General features: G+C 35.7%; 1 protein-coding gene across 2 annotated transcripts in view; it reads right to left on the bottom strand.

The window, feature by feature from the left end:
• The window catches only part of PWWP3B (PWWP domain containing 3B), a 33126-nt gene extending 8421 nt beyond the window's left edge, over positions 1-24705 (bottom strand). Inside the window, exons 1-6 of one of the 2 annotated variants that reach the window (XM_019713859.2) lie at positions 24578-24705; positions 21855-22040; positions 17279-17386; positions 16455-16553; positions 14885-15070; positions 1181-1242 (exon numbers count right to left, since the gene is read on the bottom strand). The gene's annotated coding sequence lies outside the window, so the exon portion shown is untranslated. The remainder of the gene's footprint in view (positions 1-1180; positions 1243-14884; positions 15071-16454; positions 16554-17278; positions 17387-21854; positions 22041-24577) is intronic. The other variant, XM_019713858.2, reaches the window with a different exon arrangement.
• Positions 24706-24932: the final 227 nt, after the last annotated feature.

The raw sequence follows: 24932 nt of genomic DNA, 5'->3' as shown, positions 1-24932 counted from the left end.
AATTCTCCCGTATTAAATTTAAACTTAGATTTCTGATTTAACTTAGAAAGCCAATTTTAAATATCATTAGTGATAATTTTGGGAATGAAGATATTTGGGAATAAAGTGCCTGTGTGCCATATAATATGTAATATATACATATTTTTAAAAAGCCACCTTTATACAAGTATTAATCTTGGAATAATAAATGCAAATAAATTAAAGAAGATCATCTCTAGGCTGATGTATTAGTGAGGGCTCTAATAATTACACGTAATGTTTTGTGCTATAAACAACCCCTAAATCTCAGAAGTTCAACCACAAAAGTTTATTTTGCTGATCTCAAAGTTCAATGTAGGTAATCACGTTGTCAGAAAGAGGGAGGGTTCTTTCTTCCAAGCAGTTATTAGGGGACTCAAACTTCTTCCATCCTATGTCCCTACCATCTTCTTTGGCCTTGAAGTCCTCCACTGCATTCTTTGCATCTGGCTAGCAATCTCATAAAGAAAGGGTTCGAAAATCCTGTGGAAATTTTTAGGGGCCAGGTCTGGCAAACTTCCCTGCTGGTCACAGTCACCTAGCTAAAACTGCCAGAGGCTGGGGAACGTAGTCTCTCTGTGACCCAGGAGGAAAACGAAACAGGGTTTTGTGAATATGTTGCATTCTCTCTGCCACAGGAAGTTGTCCCTTTCAATCTTTTGCAGACTTCTATTATATGATTTATGCTTTCTTACAACCATGTACCACATTTATAATGACTAGGGCAGAACTTCTAGTTGCCCACCCTAAATCTGTTATACTCTTTGCATTCTTCCTCATTAGTAGAATCCTAGTTGTATTCAGGGTGGGTGTAAACTGTTAAAATATTATTTTTCCTAGACTCCCTTACTATAAGCCATGGATGGCCATGTGATGGAATTTCTTGCCAAACAATGTAAACAGAAATAGTTGTGAAGATTCTTGAGAAGGTACCTCCAAAGGGGGTAAACAGCCAGCTTGGGTTTTCTTTTTACTTGCCCTCTTTCTCTTGCTTCCCCTCTAGAATTTGAGCATGATAAAATTTGGATAGCCATTCTGGACCAAAAAGTGACTTAAAAAAAGACAATAACTTACAAGGGATGGAAATACCTAAACCCCTGAATAAGGGGATCACCTCATTCCAATCATTTTAATTTAGTGAAACAATAAACTTCTATCTTACCTAAGTCACCGTGTTTTCCAGCCTCTCTTTTAGTAGAACAAAATAGTTGATCTTACAATCACCTACAAAAATAATATCATTCTTATTACAGAATGAATCTTTTCAAAGCTTTCAAATCATTACTATATAAAGAGTATTATCAGGCCAATATAAATATGGCTTTATTTAAATGAAGAGCTATATTCAATTATGTATTTTATAATGTAATATTTCTCATTCTGTCTTCTCATTTCACATTTTGGAAAAAACAAATGCACATAAAGTATGGTCATTTCATTAAAACTACACTCTTGTATTTATTCTATTTCCTATATTGCACATAAATTAGGAAATGCTACACAACCTCACCATTTTCCAAACAAAATGCAAAGGAAAAGATTAATTAGATAACATCTTATATTTTACTGTTTTGTAGAAGGAGAAGAATGATAACTAATAATAAATGCTAATACTACTATTATTATAATGAAGATAGATAATAATTATAGATATAATAATGTCTATTACCTATAAAAGTTTTCTATATGCCAGCACAGTTCCCAGCACTTGACATATTATCTCATTTAATAATAAGATAGTTATTTTATGAAGGAGAGCACCTATAGCTGACTCATTCTGCATACCAACAGTATTATTAATAATAATGATGAAAAAGATAGAAGCCAAAAGTGTTCCAGGCATTCTGCCAAGTGCTCTGTATATACCATCTCCCTTGATTCTCATAAAATCTTGTTATGTAGGTATTATGAATATTCCCATTTTGTAGATGAGGCATTAGAGAGGTTAATGACCTTTTACAAGGATATCTAGAGAGTATTTGGCACATAGTATTTGACTCCAGAGCCCATGCTCTTAATCACTAAAATACACTGTACCTACCTCACTGTAAATGAGAAATATGTTCTATAAATATGTGTGAGATGAATGGGTGAATTAATTAATGAATTTGAAATAGTTATGTATTTGGAGTCACTGGAACTTAGAGAATTCTATACCTGGTTCTGCATCTAATTTAACATAAATTAGTCTTATATAACAGAATGTAATTATGGGAGTGAGTGACATCTGATCACTTTAGCCAAATTCTACTGATTAGAATCAAATCACAGGTTCTGCCCAAACTTAAGGGGAGGGAGTTATACAAAGGGGTGGGTCACCTAGGGTGCCTCCACCACAATACTGTGCGATTCCGTATTTATATGACATTCTCAAAAAGAGAAAAGTATGGTGATGGTGACATGATCAGTGGCTGCCAGGGGTTACAGGTAAGGGGAGGATGGGACTATATAAAAATAGCACAGAAAGTTGTAGGGATGATGGAACTCTTCTGTATTCTGACTGTGGTAGTGATGACATGAATGTATATATGTGTAAAACGCAAAGAAATATATACAGAAAAAGTCATGTATTATGTATGATACTTAATGTATGATTTTAATGGATAATTTCAAAATAAAAACTTAAATGAAAAAATTTAATAACCATTATATAAAAATAAACTCTTTACAAGTATGCTTTAGAAACTATTTGCTTCTTCCTAAAGCATAATAACAAAGAAAACAAAAATAATACCCATACATAATTTGAAAACACCAGTTCTACTAAAGATTTAAAAGAATGTCACCCATAACAATAATACAAATCTATATAATCAACAAAATCATACCATTCCTTCAGCCCATCAGAGAACTGAAGTAAACTGAATTCCAAAGGGTGAGTAACCCCTTAAAAGAGGGACATATGCACTGTTTCACCTTTGGCAAAGTATGGAGACAGAGGTGGCGGTCAGCAAGCCGGTACAAAGAAATCAGCTGAAATTTTAATGAAGTCTTAAATTCTTAATGGGCTAGTGTATCAGTAGTTTGGAATATCTGGCATCCTAGGAACTAATACACTCACTACCAAGTTCTTTTCCTCCATCCTTAACCAGAAGCACACAAACATGACTGGGTATAAAGGAGGAGGCTAAAAAGAGCTCATTTCAGTGATTCAGGTACGCAGGAAGCAATCGGATACTGCTGGCAGATAGACTTGCAGCCCAACACACTATCCAAACCTTTCCGTGGGAAGCAAAAACCCTAAGCCATTAGGGGAGAAACAGCAAACCCTCTCCTAAACTCAGTTTAAAAACAAAAAAACCAAATATTGTTTCTGGGGGTGGGATAGAAGCAAACCTGTCTGCCCCTTAGGAGGAGCAGGAAACCCCTCAGGCCCAGGATCCTACAGGAGTAAAAGGCAGTGGTCAGCTACTGATGAGGAAGAGGAAAGAATGTATCTCCCACCAAAGACAGCCCCCAGATACAAATCAGAGGTTAGCTGCCATGCCAAGAGAAAAAGAATGCTGAGAAAAATGTGCAACCCTCAAGGTCCAACTGGTTAGTGCCTCCCTAAGTTTAAGGCTGGACAGAACAACAGAGTCCTCCCTGGCTCATCATGAACCTAGCATCAAATAATAACAGGAGCCTACTGCTGTGAAATAGGCAAGGGCACAAAGAGAGACTCCTTTCTATAGGCACAGGTGTGAAGGGACTGCTGAAAATTTAGGGTAGAGAAAGATCATTGAGAAAAATCAGCTAGCACTGTAGGCTCCACTCTAAGTAAAGCACAGTGTCTTATGCAAGCCAGATGACAATACAGTAAGAAAAGGAGGACATGATCTGCAACATATTTTATGATACCAGCACTGTACTGATACCAAAACAAGGCGAAAAACATCACGAAAGAAAACTACAGATCGACGTCTCTCACAAACAAAGACACATCCAATGTTTTATATATCTATCATATATATCATTATATATAGCATATATATATAGCATATATATGATACATATGTCATATATGATACATAAAATGGTATAGACTGATATAGAAAATAAAATTACATCGAGTAAAATCCAATGATAGAGAAAAAGAATAATATATTATGACCAAATGGAGTTTATCCTGGGAATGCATGGATAGTTTACACATTTGGAAATCAATGTAAATATCAATAGCCTAAAGAGGAAAGAAGAAAAGATCATCTCTATTAACGCAGAAAAATCATCTGACATAATTCCACAAACATCCATGATAAAAACACTCTCAAACTAGGAATTAAATGGGTCTTCCTCAACCTGATCATGGGCATCTACAAAAAACTTAGAGTTAATATACTTAATGGTGAAACACAGAATGCTTTTCCTCTAAAATCAGGAACATGTCAAGGATGTCTGCTCTTACCATTTCTATTCAACATTATATTAAAGAGCCTAACCAATACAACAATGCCCAAAAAATAAATTAAAGGCATACATATTGGAAAGGAAGAAAAAAAACTGTCTTTATTTGCAAACATATTTATCTGTGTAGAAAATTACAATGGGAGATGAGGGTAAGGGGGATCGAATATATGGTGATGGAAGGAGAACTGACTCTGGGTGATGAACATACAATGGGATTTATAGATAATGTAATACAGAATTGTACACCTGAAATCTATGTAATTTTACTAACAATTGTCACCTCAATAAATTTAATGAAAAGAAAAAAAAGAAAATTCCAATGAGTTTACAAAAAAAAAAAAAAAAAGCGACTAGACCTAATAACTGTTTGTTAATATCACAGACACAAGGGCAATATAAAACAGTTCATTTCTATACAATATAATTTGGAAGTTGAAGTTTTAAAAAGAACCATTTATAATATCAAGAAACAGGAAATACTAATGTAGGACAAAATTTAACCAACAGGTGCACAATTTGTATGCTGCAGACTTCAAAACACTGATGAGAGAAATTAAGGAAGACCTAAATAAATGGAGAAATATATCATGTTCATTGACTGAAAGATTATTTTTAGGATGTAAACTCTCCCCAAACATATCTATAGAACCATTAAAATCTCAATCAAAATCCCAGCAGACTGCGTAGAAATTGAGAAGATATCTCTAAAATGTTTATGCAAGAGCAAAGGAACTAGAATAACCAGACCAATTCTGAGAAGGAAATACTAAGTTGGAAGACTCACGCTACCTGATTTCAAGACTAGTAATCAAAATAGTGTATTATTGGCATAAGATAGACATATAAATACAATACAGACAGACTAGCAAATATACTCAAGGGATTTTTTTTCTTTCAAGAAGGCATCAATTTTATTAAATTCTTTTTTGTTATCTGCTTGTGCCACCCCAATCTTGAAATTCTGGGTCCATCCGCGGCATGAGCCTCTCATTCTCCAGCTCCCTCTCTTTCGGGTGCCACCTCACCCCCACTGGTGTGAGAATTCTAGCAGCTCCACTGTCCTGCAGAAGGCAGATGCCAGAACCCGATCAATTCAACTAACTTTTATTAAGCACCTGCTGGGTGCAAAGCTCCAAACTGTGTTGGGCTCAAGAAATATCAGTATGCCCCAGGCCTGATCTCTGCCCTCTGAAAGGAGATGGCAGTTCATCCCACATCCCAGGCCTACCTTCTCTTCAGCTCTTGCCCATGCCCTCCACTGGTCGAAGAACCCACTCACAGCCTTCATACAGCCGGCGGTCCACCAGGGAAAAGGCCCTGGCTCTGGTGGAGACCCACAAGGCGTGTGGTGGCCACTAGTAACTTGGCACCCAGTGGAGGTCCCCTATCCATCAAGCCCTCAGCTCCTAATGGAGGTGACTCCCTAGTCCGTGTTCCCCACAACAGCGAGGGTCACAGACCTTAACAAGGGCTACCTCCCCAGCCCCCTGGGGAACTCGGCCAGCCTGACCCAAACTCATGGCGTACAGAGGTCGCTGTACTCATTAGTTATAATCTCAATGCCACCAACAGAGGCAGTTCTAGAAACTCAGGTTTAAGCCAACCACCAACACAGCACCAACTATATCTCTGGCTTGAGCCCAAGTTCTGCCAGTGAGACAGGCTATGAACCTGATGGGGCTGGCACTGGGAGGGGGACGGTGGCTAGTGGGGGAAGTGTGAGCATCCACTCAAGCACCTAGATCCTTGGAAAGGGGGCTGCAGAAGAGGGGGCAGTAGCAGAAGGCGCCACTTAGGTAGACTCAATAGATTTTTGACAATGGCAATTAAATGGAGAAATGATGGTCTTTTCAGCATATAGTGCTGGAAAAATTGGACATCATATGCAGAAATATCCATCTTGACCCCTTAGCTAAGACCATATACAAAAATTAACTCAAAATGAATCACTGACCTAAATGTAAAAGCAAAAATTAGAAAACTTCTAGAAGAAAACGAAAATCTTTGAGACCTTCTTTTAGGCAAAGATTTATTAGGACACACAATGCACGGGCCATAAAATTCTTGATAAATTGGACTTGAAAAATTCTGCTCTTCAAAAAATAAAATGAAAATCCACAGAGTGGGAGAATATATTTACAAAACACATATTTGATAAAGAACTTTTATTCAGAATATATAAAGAATTCTTACAATAATATTAACCCAATAAGAATTGAAGATACAAGTATTCCCCACTCTTTCCAAGTTTGTGTTAAGCCACTTCACTTTTATGAAAGACCTACATTAGTACCTGTTTTCTCTAATAACAACAAAAACAAATCCTACGAGGATTTTCACTTTTACGAAAAAAGGCAAAAATTGAAAATAGAGTTCAGTGTTTGTTTTGCAGTGAGCAGTTATAAGAGGCAGTGTGCACCCCCAGCAAGGACAATGGCACCACCCAGCTCCTTCCCTGGGAACTATACTCAGCATCTCAGCATCAACCCTTCATAACTTTCAACTGTTTCTGTGAGCATCTGTGCTTTATCTAGATTTATTTTGTGCATCCATTAGCAAGATATGTCCTAAGGTATCAGAAAAGCCTAAAAGAGCTCGTAAGGGCGTAATGCTTAGGGTAAAACTGGCTCTCATTAAGGGTGTCAATCATGGTGACTGAAATAAGGACACTGTATGTTCTTTAAACTTGCCCGTGTCCACCATTCATACTATTTACACACAGAGAAAAAGAATCTTGAAAGCTGACAAGTTACTATTGGTTCTGCTAGCAGCAAAGTGGTCTCTTTTAGTCAGCATCCAGTAATGCATAAAGTGGAAAGTCTACTGCTTTAGCCAACTGATGGGTGTACAAACTGTGGTGTTCTGTTATCTTATACTTAAGGAGAAATCAGTCTTTTCAATAGATGAAAGTACACTGTACATATATTATTTCTCCTTTATACAAACTGTGTATTTATCATATCATTCCTGATTTTACTATATGCTATATGAACAAAAAATATGGTGAATGCTGCTGCCTGCCGAATGCCATTCAACAAAAAAGAGGGATCTTCAATACAGGAAGTGGAACGTCAAACCTTAGTAACAGTGTGTGACAAGTTTCAACTTGTTCGATGCAGTCAATCGGGTGTAAGCTAGAGTTGAGAGAAGGTGTGTTTTAAAGTGTGCTGTAAATCATCCTCCATCATGACAATGCTCCGTGTCATACATCACTTCTGGTATGGCAATTTCTGTCAAATAAAAATATTACGGTGTGTCCTCAAACACCTTACTCACTGGATCTGGCACCCTGCGACTTCTGGCTCTTCCCCAAAGTCAAAATGACCATGAAAGGTAAACATTTTGAGTTGATTCAGGACATCAAGGCAGCCACAATAGCACAACTAAAGATACTCATGAAGGACTTCCAGAACTGCTTCAGAAAGTGGCAAGAACGATGGGATAAGTGTGTTCGAAGCGAGGGGGAGTATTTTGAGGGGGATTAATGACAATGTGTCTTTTACTATAATATTTTTTTTATTAGTTTCAGGAGTGAAAAACAATGTAATAGTTAGACATTTACATCCCTCACAAAGTGACAACCCCCCTCACTGTATTTTTTGATCACACCTCATATGTTATTTTTAGGTTATACGCATTATTTGGTATGGTTTGGTGGGTTATTTTTTGGATCTGGAAATGCTACATGTTTTTTCCATATAAATTAACAGTAATTCCTTCTTTGCTTTATGCCATTTTGACTTATGAAAGGTTTCATAGGAACACTCTACTTTTGGATAGTGGGGGAAAACTGTATATGAACGTCAAATGAACACTTTAAAAGATGTTCCAGTGGTATTAGTAATTAAGGATATGCAAGTAAAATCACAATGAGACACCACTACCACCTTTATAAGAATGGCTAATACTAAAAAGAGGGGGAAAAATACCTGACAATATCAACTGCTGGCAATGATGCAGAGCTACTGGAACTCATACATTGCTGGTAGAAATGTAAAATAACACAGCTGCTTTAGAAAACAGTTTGGCAGTTTCTAATATAGACAGACATACACTTACCATATAAACCTCAAATCCTACGCCTAGGTATTTACCCAAGAGAAATGAAAACTTATGGGCAAATACCTATTATGGAATGCATATAATAATTTTATAAATAGTTATAAAACCAAAACTATAAATCTACTGGTGAGTAGACATACACATTGCAGAATAGAATACCTCTAAGCTATAATAAGGAATAAACTATTGATAGATTCAACAACATGGGTAAATACCAGAAACATTATGCTAAGTAAAAGTTGCCAGATGCAAAAGGCTATATACTGTGTGATTCCATTTCTATGACATTCTGGAAAATAAAAAAAAATATAGGGACAGAATTCAGATCATCAATGGTTGCCAAGAATTGGGATGGAGAAAGCATTAACTACAATGGGGCAGGAGGAAACATTTTGGAGTTATGGAAGGATTTTATAACTTGACTGTACAGGCATATCTCATTTTATTGTGCTTTGCTCTACTGTGCTTCGCATATATTGTGTATTTTAGAAATTGAAGGATTGTGGCAACCCTGTACCGAGCAAGGGTATTGGCACCATTTTTCTAACAGCGTTTGCTCACTTTGTGTCTCTGTGTCACATTTTGGTAATTCTCACAATATGCCAAACTTTTTCATTATTATTGTATTTTTTATGGTAATCTGTGATCAGTGATCTTTGATGTTACTATTGTAATTGTTCTGGGGTACCACAAACCACGTGAATATAAGATGGTGAACTTAATAAATATGTATGTTCTGAATGCTCCACCGATCTGGCAGTCTCCCATATCTCCCCCTCTCCTCAGGCCTCCCTATTCCCTGAGACACAAAATATTGAAATTAGGCAAATTAATAATCCTACAATGGCCTCTAAGTGTTCAAGTGAAAGAAAGATTTGCATACCTCTCACTTTCAATCCAAAGCTAGAAATGATTAACTTTAGAGAGGATGGTATGTCTTATTTTAAGAATCTGGCACAGCCACCCCAACCTTCAACAACCACTACCTTGATCAGTCAGCAGCCATCAACATTAAGGCAAGACCCTCCATCAGCAAACAAATCACAATTCACTTAAGGCTCAAATGATGGTCAGCACTTTATAGCAATATTTTAAATGAAGTAATGTACATTTTTAAAGAAATAATGCTATCACACACCTAAAAGAATACAATATTGCATAAGTATCACTTTTATAAGCACTGGGAAACCAAAAAATGTGTGTGACTCACTTTATTGTGATAATTGCTTTATTGCAGTGGTCTGGAACTGAACCTGCAATATCTAAAGTATGCCTGTATTTGCTGTTACATGACTGTACACGTTTGTCAAAATTCATCAAATTATATACCTAAAGAGTGAATTTAACTCTATGTAAATTATACCTCAATAAGCCCGAGTCTTAAAAAAGCATCTAAACCAGAATATGACCTATATAAGAAGTTTGTATTTTACTCTGAGAGTAATGGGTTTACATACAGGAATTTTGATTTCTACTTTGGATCAATGATTACAAAAGAAGGTTGTGAGTACCACAAGGTATATGTGAAAATATCCTCTGGAGTGTACAAAGAATATATTAGAAATTCAGTTTGTTTTAATCTCTTTAAATTTTATTAACTCCAATTTTTGAATTTGCTTTAAAATGTTAGGGCACCTAAGACACCTAACTTTTGATGTGACATAATTATTTCTATAAATTCACATCTTCACTAAATATCTATCATTTAAAGTTAGTTAGCACAGGACAAATGTCAAGAATCCAGATGACATCCACATCCTATAGTTTGTGAAATTTATCCTGATTGGCAGAGATTTTAACTACACTGAAGATCTCACATGCCATTAAACCATGTGAGTGAAAGGAAGGTGTAGAAGCCAAAGTGCTATAATCTGGAGATAGATATCAAGTAAGAATTATGTCCTCAGTGAGAAAACAGAAGCCAAATATCATACGAGAGACAGAGTGGCTATAAAATGAGCAAATATCATTTTTGTGTGTGGAGAAGGTCCATATGAAAGAGTAGAAATGGTTCAGTTAGAATACTCCCAAGGACCATGAGGGAGCCATGAGCATTGATAAAGCAAGGGATCTTAGATACTTAATGGATATTCAAAATAGTCAATGACTCATAAGGCATAGGCACAAATAATTAATTCTGTAAACAAAGTTGAAACATTAATGTTCACCGGCTGAATGTGAGCCCACCTGAAGAGGAAGAGCATCAGAAGGAAACTTACTAAGGATGAGCATCCCAGGTAAGTAAAAGGCAAGCCAGACCGTAAATCACTGCCAGGGTTAAAGGGACAACATAATCTCTGGTCAAATGTATGTGAACATTACAGAGAGGGTAAGAAGAAAGGAAAGAAAGGAAGGAAGAAAGAAACCAAACACAGAGAAAACTAACCAGTGACCCAGAGTCACAAGAAGATAAACCTGCCATGTTTGGAGATTTTGTATTCCCCGGGTAATGCTAGCACCTACCCAGTACCAATGGATGAAGCTGCCAGAAAGTCAAGATCTAGGATGTTGGAATAGGAAACATATTAAAAGAAATAAAGGAAAGGCTGATGAGGACCTCACAACTTCATCATCACAGCACACAGCAAACAAAGCTTTACTACATTCTGAGTATTAGAGAGACAAAACTGTACTGTTCTTCCCAGGATTAAGAAGTAAAGAGATAGACCGATATGGGAACTGCCTTGGGTGATTTTTTAAAAAAGAAATCCCCTCTTGTCTTCCTCTCCTCCACTCCCACCCCCATTGCCATTCTCTGAGACACCCATAGGAAAAGATCCAGGCTAGACCAAAATTATTCCTGTCACCATTCTGAATAAAGGTACTTACCAGTTCTTTAGTGAGGAGATATGAGAGACTGTTAAAGATACAATGTTTAAATGTCAGAGTTTCTCAGAAAATTATTATAACAAGGTTATATGGTAGAATTTCTCAAATAGACAGACATACAGACATCGGTTTAGGACCAAGTTCTCACTTTACTAGCTGACTGGGGGGACAACTGGTACTACCAGATATCAAAATAGATTACAAGTTTAACATAATTTTTAAAACTTCATCAATAGTCTAAGTAGATATAAATGTAAGAAGGAAGGCAAGAAGTTCAAAATGAACCATCAAAGATCTGAATATGCACATGATTGATTAGTACATCTGAATATAGACTAGAAATCAATCAGTGAACTCTGTATGATCTAGAAAAATCCTTAGGGCACTGATCTGTGTTTAACAGCCTGGTTAACTACAAAACCAGTGATTTCACTTCCTAATCCCTTCACCTTTCTCACCCATCTTCCCAACCCCTCTCCCACCTAGCAACCATGTTTGTTCTCTGTATCTATGAGTCTATTTCTGTTTTGGTTGTTCATTTATTCTGTTCTTTAGATTCCACATATAAGTGAGATAATCTGGTATTTGTCTCTCTCTGACTTATTTCATATAGCATAATATCCTCTAGGTTCATCCATGTTGTTGCAAATGGTAAGATTTCATTCTTTTTTTTATGGCAGAGTAATAGTTCATTGTATAACTGTACCACAATTTCTTTATCCAATTGTCTATTGATGGGCATTTTGGTTGTTTCCATAACTTGGCTACTGCAAATAGTACTGCAAAAAACACAGGGGTACATATATCCTTTCGAATTAGTATTTTGGATTTCTTTGGATAAATACCCAGGAGTCGAATTGCTGGGTCATAATGTAGTTCTATTTTTAATTTTTTGAGGAACCTCCATACTGTTTTCTATAGTGGCTTCACCAACTTGCAATCCTACCAACAGTGCACAAGGGTTCCCTTTTCTCCACATCCTCGCCAGCACTTGTTGTTTGTTGATTTATTGATGATGGTCATTCTGAGAGGTGTGAGGTGGTATCTCATTATGGTTTTTATTTGCATTTATCTGATGATTAGTGAGGTTGAGCATCTTTTTATATGTCTATTGGCCATCTGTATGTCCTCTTCGGAGAAATGTCTATTTGGGTCCTCTGCCCATGTTTTTAATTGGATTTTTTTCTTTTTCTTTTTTTTGGTGTTGAGTTGTATGAGTCTTTTTATAAATTTTGGATATTAACTCCTTATCAGATGTATCATTGGAAAATATCTTCTTCCATTCAGGAGGATGTCTTTTCATTTTGTTGATGATTTCCTTTGTTGTGCAAAAACTTTTTAGTTTGATGTAGTCTCATTTGTTTATTTTTTCTTTTGTTTCCCTTGCCCAATATTATATATCAGTATAAATAGGTAGTTACAAAATAGTCACAGAGATGTGAAATATAGTATGGGGAATAAAGTCAATAATATTGTAAAAACTATGTATAGTGTCAGATGAGTACTAGACTTATTGAGGGATAACTTCATATTGAATATCAACTATAATTAAAAAACATATAGTCATGGGATGTAAAGTACAGCATAGGGAATATAGTCAATGGTATCATAATAGCTATGTACGGTGTCAGATAGGTAGTAGACTTGTTGGGGTTATCACTTTGTGAGGTGCATAAATGTCTAATTACTATGTTGTTTTGTACACCTGAAACTAATAATAAAAAAAATAAAGCAGCACATTTATGACTTATCCTTTAAGAAATATTGTATTCTACTTAGAAGTTAATTTGTAAAACTCCCAGTTATATCTTTTGACTCCCTACACAAGTAGACTCAGCTATACACAATCAAGTGTGGGATGATTAATTTTATATGTCAACGTGACTGGCCATGGAGTGACCAGATTAAACATTATTTCTGGGGATGTCTGTGTGAGGATGTTTCTGGATGATATTAGTATTTGAATAGGTGGACTCAATAAATTAGATTTCCCTCCCCAATGAGAGCTGGCATCATCCAATCCATCCAGGGTCTGAATAGAAGAAAAGGCAGAGGAAAGGGGAATTCACTTCTTTTTGCTGCCTCACTGCTTGAGCTGGGACATCACATCTCATCTTCTCCTGCCCTGGGAGTAGGATTTATACCATCAGTTCCCCTGGTACTCAGGCTTTTAGACACAGTCTGAATCATACCACTGGCTTTCCTGGGTCTCCAGCTTACAGACAGTAGATCATGGGACTTCTCTACCTCCATAATTACAATCAATCAATCATCAATAACCTCCTATTGGTTCTGCTTCTCTGGAGAATCCTGACCAATACAAAGTTTAAGCTCATTTGAGTTTGAAGTTAAACTAAAGAATCATTTGTAAGTTAAAGGATCATTTGAGTTTGCTTCCAGCACAGTTTGTATCTCTAAGCCCTGTGACACTACATATTCCTGTGTTTAAAGAGAAGATTGAAGACAATGATAACTCAAGAACTGTAAGAATAAAGAAGCTAGGCTTGCTTTACTACATATAGTGCTATGTGCAAATCTTTCTCTGAACCTTGTGGAGTCTATTCCTTTTGAAGTGCTTCTTTTTTGTGCCTTTAGAAGGAATACTTTCATGTAGTTAAAATTATTAATCCATTACTTTTTCTTTCTTTTTTTGTACTTTTTTTGGTAAAATTACTGTCTAACTACACACATAAAATTTAATAATGAAATTTTTTTTTTATGTTTAAAAAAAAACACCAAGTGATTTTAGAGGTCTCTATTGCCTTAGGGCCACTAAATCATTTTCTCTTACTTGCAAGGACGCTTGAAAATAATTTTGAATGGGCAATACTAGAGGATACTCACTTAAAGAAAAGGTAAAGAGAAAAGAGAATAAATAAGCAAAGGGATTACTTCTGTCAAAGGAGAAGTAAGGTGGGCAATGAAAATGGAAAAGACATACAAAGCAATGAATAAATATTGAGCACCAAAGAAACATATTGTGGTTGCAAGAAAAGAGAAGTAGTTCTATACTGCCCCAGTGTGTGGGCCTTATTATAGCTATTACATATAACAAATTAATGTGTTGTATGGTAGGAGATTGGGGGGAGGGGTATTGGTGAGTGTGTCAGGGACACCATTTCTGGTATTGGATACTTTGATACTTTGGGGCCTCTCAAGGTTTATTCTAAGGTAATAGCTTAACTTTTTAAAGCTGTCAGTGCTGCCCCATCTAATAAAGGCAGCCAGACACAGGTACTGGTGTTTGTGTCTCCTGGACTTAGACAACAACACAATGACCTTACTAACAGGATGAATTTAGGAGTCAGGTATTTGGACACAATGGTTACCTATTGAATAGGGTAGTTTTCAAAGATTTCTTGAGAGCCAGGCAGTTGGCTGGCATTTAGAAGTCTTCCATAAGTAGACATCATTATACCCATTTGTATAATTTCTTTATAGGAGTTTAACTTAATTAATTCTTTCCTAACACTAGAATCTGAGATTTTTAATTTAAAATGCTATGGTGCTGAGCCAGAATAAGAAGAAATTGTACTCCATATCCTCAACTTAACCATTTTTTAACATGAAATAGGAAGAACCTTACCCAATGTCACGTGGATGGAGGAGGGTTTGGCCCTGTGGTCCGGTTGTTTTGATTCTCACTCTAGCTGCTTGTCCAGAAGAGCCTTATCCCAGCTCTACACTTCTGTGGTCACACTGCTTTTCTAGGGGTCAGCTGGCTTCACATGCAGATTCCTCAGTTCATGTGCATCTCTGATATTAACTTTGGCTGTCCAAAAAGAGACAGGGAATCAAACCAATTAAATGGAAATGCCATCAAGAAACTTCCCTGACAAAACTTTAGCAGACATGTCATACTGAAACACAGGAAGGAGATGAAATCTCATCTGTGATGTAGATGCCATGTTTATTTTCTTTTTTGTTCTTATTGTTTGAAATGCTCTCTGTAACATAGTTATTTGGTTAATGCTGAAATCATTTCTCTCAGGAAAAGTCTGAGGTGGTGACAGAGGAGCAGGAAATAACAATTGCTTTGTGTCATCTATAGGCAAAATTCAATGTTGCTACTTTTCTTAATGCTTCCTTTTTAAGTTCTCACATCAGTCCTAATGTGGGGCTTTTTATTCTAGGCACAAATTTGTGAATGGAACTACAATAACACTCTACATGCTGTTTCATAGTTTGCTAATACAAAAATCTTTTCATGGCTCTCCTCACGTCATAAAAATAGTTGCCTAGAAAAAATTTGAAAATCTAGCTAGCGCCATCTTGTGACGAGTACCGGAACTACATCCTGTTACTACCATATCCTTCTTATAGAAGGGTGGGAACTACATCTTGCCAAGCCTGCAGTTTTCTCAGGCTTCTAGCATATACCATGCTCAAATTTAGAGGTTTGTTATGAATTACACAATATCTTTACTAGTCTTTACTATCTTTGCTAATATCTTTACTTCCAATGGTCTGATCAAAAGAAAGCTGCATGCTTACTGAAAACTGAAAAGATGAAGATTTATAAAAAAGAAGGATAATTCTGGAAGAAATAATCATTATTGTTTCCTGAATATCCTTCTATATTTTTTTCTTTACATATATACATGAATACATATAATTTCAGACCAGCATTTTACTGCGCTCAAGCCCATGGTCTGAAAGTTTTTCCGTATCAATACGTATTTTCAATGTGATTTTTAAATGAATCATGTCAAATGTAATGTTCGCCCCTAATTTGTAACATTTTATCTCAAATGTTTTTTCTGATATTCTTAAAAAATGACTGAATATTAATAAATATTTTAAATACATAGTAAAGAGTATCCTGTCTCTCTAACGACACAAATAATCCTATTAGTCTTCTATATATTTTTTATTTTGCTACAGATAATGTATTAACACAGTCCTTTATCTTTAAATGACATAATGTGGTGCTTGCCATTCTGCAATTTTCGTTTTTCACCTAATACTCAGACATCTTTTCAAATCACTATATGTTCATACATCTATTTGTCAGCTATATAATATTCAATTGTATGGATGCACCATGCCACATAATATTTTAAAAACTGCTAACAGAAATAAACCACCTCATCTCTCTGTCTCACTCTTAAACTTAAAAGATATAGAAAAACAGTTCTTGCTGACGATGGCCATACCTGTGGTGAGAAAGAATGAGTTGCAAGGAGGACACACGCAGGGCTATAGCTAACACAGCAACCAGGCTATTCGCTTGATCCAGTCCAGGAAAATTTCCTCTATTGGCAAAAGACAAGGGGGGAATGTTTGCATGCCTGTGTGTGTCTGAATGTTTATGTGTCTCCAACTAAATGGGTATGCTATTTCAGCTTCATGTTGCTCTTCTAATTATAAAAATTATCATGGAATAAAGCAATTTTTAAAATGCTGAAACTGGTTAAAAATATATTTTGAAACCCCCAGTAATCCCAGCACTCCAGATATGCTGTTAACAGGGGAGTCTAGTTCCCTCCTTAAGGAAAACGCATATATATATTTTTTTACAATGTTATCACTCAATAGCATATCTGGATCCCTTCCATGTTCCTGTACATTATATTTGTGTTTGTATGTCTCAATCACTTTTTATGGTCACATTTTCTATCAGTTACTTTTTGTGTAGAATAATAAATGTTTAAATAAAAATATAATAAACTCTGTGATGAAGATAGATACATGGAATGCCACGTAAAAAATTAACATGAACAGCAAGCCTCACTGAAGTCTTAATTTAGAAGCTGTAATATGATCGCCCATTCCCACACTGTGGACTTCAAAAAATATCGGGAGAAACTAAATTTTCAGGGGGTTGACTCTGTCACAATAACAACAATTTTCTCAAAACCGTATTTCACCCCCACCTCTTGCAGGCAACAATTTCTTTTTCTTTTTCTTTTTTTTTTCACCGTAACACCAAAGCCCAAAGAAATTCCCAGAAAATAACTAGCTTTAAGACAGCCATTACCTTGAAGCTTCTTGTCAGCTGCAGCCTCCTGAAATGCAGCCCCTCCCCCAAGATTGGCCAGGCACAGCTCACTTCCAAGCTTCTCAGAGAATGCTCCGCCCCCCCTCCCTGTGATGGGGAGGAGAATCCCTCAATTAGAGGGAGGAGAATCGCCAAGTTAACTGAAATTCACTTAAAGGGGAAAAACGTTCATTTTAAAAGTCTTGAAAGCGAAATCAACATAATGTGTCTCTTTAATTTCCATTCAAACCACAGGGGTAGGTGATTTCTTGAAAAGAAGTAGCAAATCCTTTTATCATGTAAAGCCCCAGTAAAAATATCTCTTACATATTTGTAACATGTTACAAAACATGTTAAGAAACAGCTGGGCAATTCCATTAAAAAGACCCACTAGTTCCTTGTTTGTGATTGCAGTGAATACACACATTATTTTGTGGAGAATTAAATCTCTACAATTTTAATTCTCCTGGCCCTAGAACATGGTATGTCTTTTTATTCAGGTTGTCTCATTTATCCTTCAGGACATTTCATAGATTTTTCAAGTAAAGCCATTTCTAAACATACAATATCAATCAAAATCCTTAAAGAAAGAGGTATTTGAATATAATGAAATTGAAAGAAAACAGAAAAAAATACTATGGTAAAACATAATAAACCAAAGTTAAAAACAGAAGTACTTGACAAAAACTTTTTAATTCAAAAAAATCTCTAATCTAAAGATATTAATAAACTCTTTACAAATTAGTAAGAAATAAATAGCAAAGTTAAAAAATGAGCAAAGGACATAAATAAGCAATTCACAATCTTCCAAGGGCATAATTCTTTCCTGCTCCTAATATTTACTTCTCTGTGATCAAACTCATGTAGTACAAGTACAAGTGTTTCTGTCCTTGTACAGTTGCAAGCCTCTAGGCTGTTTGGTAGATTTGTTTAAATTTGGTGTTATAAGGCCCACTTAACTCTCAACAATAATTATTGTCCTTCAACTTACCATCCCCTTGTGCAAAAGCTGACATCTTCTCTTCCATCTGCAACTTCACTTGTTTTATATCAATTTGTTCAATTTGTTCAGTGGGAAAAGGGAGGTGCTATTCATAGGGGCTCCTCAAAACCCAAACATTCAAAATAAAGATTAGAACTGAACAATACATAAAAGATACTCACCTTCCCTAATAATTGAAGAGATGCAAACGTAAACAAGATTTCATTTTTCTACCTATTTTGACTTACAAAGAAGCAATGAAATGATACAATGGACAGATGGCAAAGGAATGAAGTGGGCACTCTTGCTCATGAGCAAGGTCACAAAGTAGAGAAGAGGGCAAGACAAAATCAGAGCCAAAGTCTATCAGATTCCCAAACAGAAAGATGTGTTCTCTTTCCTCCAGTACTCCCTGCCTTCTGGATTTGGAATCCTATCTCTTTGGTAGAACGAAAGATGATATCATTCACTTTCAGCTTGTGAGGGAATTGGTGAATGTACCCCAGAGTGAGTACTGCGTAATCTCACATCCCTGCTGGTGAACACATTGGTGAACTACAACAATCTTCAGTAACTACCATACTCATCTATGAGCTCTCTGTCTTTTACATATAACCACATTCCCACACAAATTTAAAAAATACATATTTTTCAATTTGAAAACATTTATCTGTAAAGATATATGTGCTCCGATGTTCACTGCAGCTTTATTTATGGTGGCCAAGACATGGAAAGAACCAAAGTGTCCTTCAATAGATGATTGGATAAAGAAGATGTGGTATATATACACAATGTGGAATACTATTCTGCCATAAGAAAATATGAAATAGTGCCATTTGTGACAACATGGATGGATCTTGAGATTATTATGCTAAGCGAAATAAGTCACACAGAAAAAGTGGAGAACCATATGATTTCAGTCATATGTGGGATATAAAACTGAAAGCAACAAAGGAACAAGACAAACAAATAAAGAAACAAAAACTAATATACACAGACAATAGTTTAGTGGTTAACAGAGGGTAAGGAGGGTGGGGGTGGTAGATGAGGGTAGACGGGATCAAATATATGGTGATGGAAAGAGATCTGACTCTGGGTTGTGAACACACAATGTGATATACAGATGATGTATTACAGAATTGTACACTTGAAACCTATGTAACTTTACTAACCATTGTCACCCTAATAAACTTTTTATTAAAAAATTATATATATATATATATATATATATATATATATATATATATATATATGTAGTTTTTCCTATGCTATGCTTTTCCACTGACCATATCAGCATGATTGCATTCACTTTGCTATAGAGTAGATATAACATGTCTCTTTGGGTTGTGGCGTTTGACTACCTTCCCTTTCAGATATGCTATTTCTGGATAGGGGCTAAAACACATTTGTTATGCAGAGAAATGCCCATTTTACTTCATTTCATTTATAACTGGCAACTCCTTGTCCTTGTGTTTTTGTTGTTTGCAGTTGCTAATTCAATATGGGAAAATTATATTTCTATTCTCTTCTTTTGAGCTTTTGTGTTCACAAAATACTCAAGAAATTAAAAATTAAAATTTATATTTTTATTGCTTTAAACTTAGAAGTGTTTCCCAGGAAGTGCTAAAACCTACACAATGCCAATGGATCATTCTCAGGGTTAGTTCTCTTAAGATAATATTATGCTAAGTTTAAAAACAAAAAAATTATAAAATATAAGTGAAGTTGTTGAGGCCCTTAGAACCCCATCCATTATCAGAGTGAAAGAGTAAACACAGCTCCTATGTCCTGCCACCCTCTGACTATTCAGGTTAGAGAAATAGATCTGCAGTATGACACAGCTCTTCCTGTAATTAACAAACGAAGAGAAAGAATACTGTCTGCATTGGGGACTCTAAAGAAAGAAGCCATCCTTCTTCCAGCGACACATGACATAAGGGCAAGCCTGTGTCAAGATCATTCTGGTAACCAATTTGAATAAAAGACATCAAGGGTTCTTAGATGAGGAAATAGGGATTTTTGTTGGCAGAACCCATAGTCTAGTGTTTAAGAGTTTGTCATGGAGGCATTATGACAGAAATACATTTTTACAGTGTTCAGATAGGCAGGCAGACAGACAGTTCGGGGTTGGAGGCCTTTATTAGCTCAGTGGAGAGAAAACTTTCAAATCTTTGACAACTATGCTAAGTTGTCATCTCCTCATACTAGATAGCATAGTTAACAAAGATGCATGAGTCACATGCATCTCTGACATTAACTTAGGTTGTCTAAATATTAAACCATATTTAATGGTACAATAAAAAAAAGAGTTTAGTACCTGTCTAAGTATGTAGTACTGGGTAAGAGGCAGACGAGACAGAAAAGATGGGAAAAGTCCTAATTTAACCACAGCGGTATGAATTTGCACATGCTAAACTAGTATACCCAGATATATACAAGAAATCAATCAATAGATACAAAAGATGGTGGAAAAATACTTAGGTCACTGGTCTGGTGTTAGATGCATGGTTTTCCAGAAAAGCAGTTTTTGCAAGCCCATGACTATCGCATTAGGGCTAGTAAATGGTTTTCACCAGCTATATAGCCTCTTCTTGTCCTTCAGAAACTTCACAAAATAACTTGAATAAAGTGTTTCCAATGGATAACACTGGATTAGATTAAAACATGACAAAAAAGAAAAGGGACCAGATACGAAGTTTACTTTGCTAAGCAGAAAGAACGTGGACAATGAGAATGGAGACAAGATACAAATCACAATAAATAGTGGGTATCAGATAGAGAAGGTCAGAGACATGGAATATTTTGGGGAGGGGAACAACACCAGAAAATAATTATTATGATAACACAACCAAATATCCTCTCTTTACCATTTCTGTTGTACTATAAGAAAGGAATGTGTATGAGAGGGGCTTTGGCGATGTCAGGGACATTATTTCTGTTCCTGGATAATTTAGGCCTTCTGGACCCCACCGGGTTATCATGAGGGAATGCTGGGCTTTAATGTTCCTAAGCTGCTATTGCTTTCCAAAACAACCAAAGATCTCATGGACACAGATAGTGGGGTTCAGCGTAAATACCCTCATTAAGAGCATGAGTTTAAGCGTCAGAGATTGTGATTGTTGTTGGGAAAGAATTAAATAGGTTAAACCATTACCAAATATTATTCAAGAGGGTATACAGATGTCTATTCAAGGAAGGTCATAAGACCTTAAGCAGGTCTTAAGAAATCTTCGTAACTATGCTATCTAGTATGTGGTGATAACAATCTAGCCTAGTTGTAAAGGATTGGAGTCAGGCCACTCACTGGAACCTCAGTTAAATAGCCTCTTGAACGATTTCTTCATAGTGGTTTAACACATGAAATTGTTTTCCCCAAGCTAGAAGTTATGACTTTTAATTACAAAACATTATGGTGGCAGAATAAGAAGCAAAATAATCTATACCTCAATTTCTCATCTTAACATTATTTTAATATAAAATGTGGCTTTTAATTTAAAATGACATGGCTGCAGAGCAGGAAGCAAAATGAATTATACCCCAAGTTCTCAATATGTTTTTAACGTGAAATATTTCGTGAAATGGGAAGAGTCTTACCCAATGTCACGTGGATCAAAGCAGGTCTGGCCCTGTGGTCCAGTTGTTTTGATTCTCACTCTAGTTGCTTGTCCAACAGAGGCTTCTCACAGCTCTACACTTCTGTGGTCACACTGCTTTTCTGGGGCTCAGCTGGCTTCACATGCAGATTCCTCAGTTAGTGTGCATCTCTGATATTAACCTAGCCTGTCCAGAAGAAGACAGGGAATCAAACCAATTAAATGGAAATGCCATCAAGAAACTTCCCTGACAAAACTTTAGCAGGCATGTCATTCTGAAACACAGGAAGGAGATGTAATCTCATCTGTGATGTGGATGCCATGTTTATTTTCCTTTTTGTTATTATTTGAAATGCTCTCTGTGACAGTTGTTATTTGGTTCATGCTAAAATCATCCCTCTCATGAAAAATATGATGTGGGACTGGAAAGAGGGGAATAACAATTGCCTTGTGTCTTCTATAGGCTAAATCTGTGCAGCTACTTTAAAAAAAAAGTTTTCTGTTTGAATTCTCACATCAGTCCTTCTGTGGGTTGCTTTTTCTGTTATACATGTACGATTTGTCAACAGAAATGCAATCATACTCTAATACTGTCTTGTAGTCTGCTAATACAAAATACGTTTTATTGCTTTGTTTGCTCACTTCATAAAAATGGTTGACTGGAGAAAATTTAGGACACCTGGCAAGTGCCATCTTGTGACTAGAACTAGAACTGCAGACACCCAGGTCCTTAGTGGGGAAGGCTACTACAGCCATCCAGATAGTATAGCCTTCTCAAAGGCTTCCAGATTTTTTTCACTCTCAATTTAAGAGGAGTGTGTGTGTGTGTGTGTGTGTGTGTGTGTGTGTGTGTGTATGTGTGTGTCAGATAAAAATGGGATCATAATTCCTCATTTTAATGTTTGTTATTACAATATCTCTAGTGCATATTGTATATCTTTCTTCATTTTTTGATTTTTCAAAGAAGAAAGCAATTCCCCCCAATAATGATCAAAATATACTGGTTTGCTCAATATATTTCTAGATTTTTCTGATAGATATTCATCAATGTGTATAATTTTTGAAACCAGACTTTTACACCTCCCAAGAATATATTTTAATCTTTCCATATCAATAAATATTTTCTACATCATCTTTTTTTTGAATTACTTTTACAAGATTTTTCTATGTTTCTAAAATTTTGTCTCATTTTCTCATCATGAAAATTATTCAAGCTTACATTTTTCAAAATAAGATTTCAAAAATGGAGAAATGTGATCTACAGAAGGGTGAAATGTTCTCTTTCCAACTACATTTATATCTTCAATTAATAAAGTAATATGTTTATTTCCAGATTTTTTTCTTGCATATAGTGCACTAATATGATACAGGTCATTCTTTAATTTGCTTATTTTTAGAATATACCTTACAAATCTTTTATTATCATTGAATTTAGCTCATTGCATTAGCTTATTCTTTTTATGGCTTCATAGTATTCAAATTTATGCATATACTACCCTATGTGACTATTCCATAATATGTTTTAAACATGTTTTGCATTCTTCCTTAAAAGTACGTAAAAATGCAAATAAATGTCTTCTGCTTGAACCAAAGTCTGGACTATAGTCTAAATATTTCAATTGCAAAAAAAGTGCGAGCAACAGATAACCAGCCTTCTTGGATCCACAGAAAAATTCACCTTCGTCTATAGACAATGTGATGTGTGTGGGAATCTATTTAAATGTCTAACAAAAGGGATTGTTCTATTTCAGCATCATTTTATTTCCCCAAAAATCTAAAGGTATGTAAAATCTAAAGAAGAAAATACACACCATTAATACTCCAAACCTTAAGTTGTTCATTACTTACATTTGAGTCTAATCCCCTTGATTTTTCCCTCAACATATATACATATATAAATATATATTAGAATGTATTATTTGAAATTACATTTGTTCACCCACATATTTGAACACCTTTCCATGTCTATATGTTTACACACTTTGGGGTAAGTAGTTTTTTCTCTACGTTTTAAAATTCTCATTTCAGTCATTTTTATGCAAACATAGGTACTACATGCTAAGTGAAATATGGAAGAAAGAAGTGGAAAATTTCCTCTCTTTTTTCCTTAGACATCCTTTATTACTAGATATATTATTTGTTGTGTTTTATTATATTAATATATATTTACTATTCTTTAGATTATGATTTTCAGATATTTTTCATATTACAGTACAAATAAGAATATATCCTTCTTTTGATAGATATGTAGAGATGTAGACAATACTTAAATCTGTACAGTTATACATTACTTCAGATTACCACTATACAATCCGCTAAAACAGTAAGATTTGTTAGAAACACAATCAACACAACCAAAGTACAATAAAAAGCTAACACCTCCCAACTAACAACTTCATTTTTCATTTGGGATTATCACAGTCCTGTTTTTCAAAATAAGGATGATTAATTTCTCAAGTTTTGTTTCATCATTTATCTCTGTCACCACTGCTTTTTGATGGAAACATAAAATGCCCTATTCAAAAGTTAGCTTTTGCAATCTCATGAAGTATTTTTTCCACAGGTATAATCTGATCACAACCTCCCCCACTTCTAAAACATGGATTTTTAAAATATCTGGAGGAATACACAATCCAGGTATTAATTTCCTCACAGAAACAATGACTCTCACAAAACGACACTCCTTTCCCACTACTCCAAAGGTGCAGTCACTTCTTTTCTCACCTTTACTCCAAAGTCTCCAGAAATCTCTGAAAATAACTAGATTTCAACAGCCATTACTTCCAAGCCTCTGCTCTTCAGCGGAAGCCTCGGAAGTCTGTATGAAATGCAGTCCCTCCCCCAAGACTGGCCAGGCACTGCTCACTTCCAAGCTTCCAGAGGATGCTCCGCCCCCTCCCTGTGATGGAGAAAGCAGGCGGTCCTTCCCTCATTTAGAAGGAGGAGAATCACCAAGTTAAACTGAAATACAGTTAAATGGGAAAAAAATGTTTATTTTAAAGAACTTTAAAGTGTAATGGCAACATATGTCTGTTCCATTTCCATTTAAACCCTTAGGGTGGGTGACTTCCTGAGGAAA

Source organism: Rhinolophus sinicus, chromosome X (assembly GCF_036562045.2).
Source record: "Rhinolophus sinicus isolate RSC01 chromosome X, ASM3656204v1, whole genome shotgun sequence".
NCBI lineage: Eukaryota > Metazoa > Chordata > Mammalia > Chiroptera > Rhinolophidae > Rhinolophus > Rhinolophus sinicus.
This window is presented reverse-complemented; position numbering and strand designations above follow the sequence as displayed.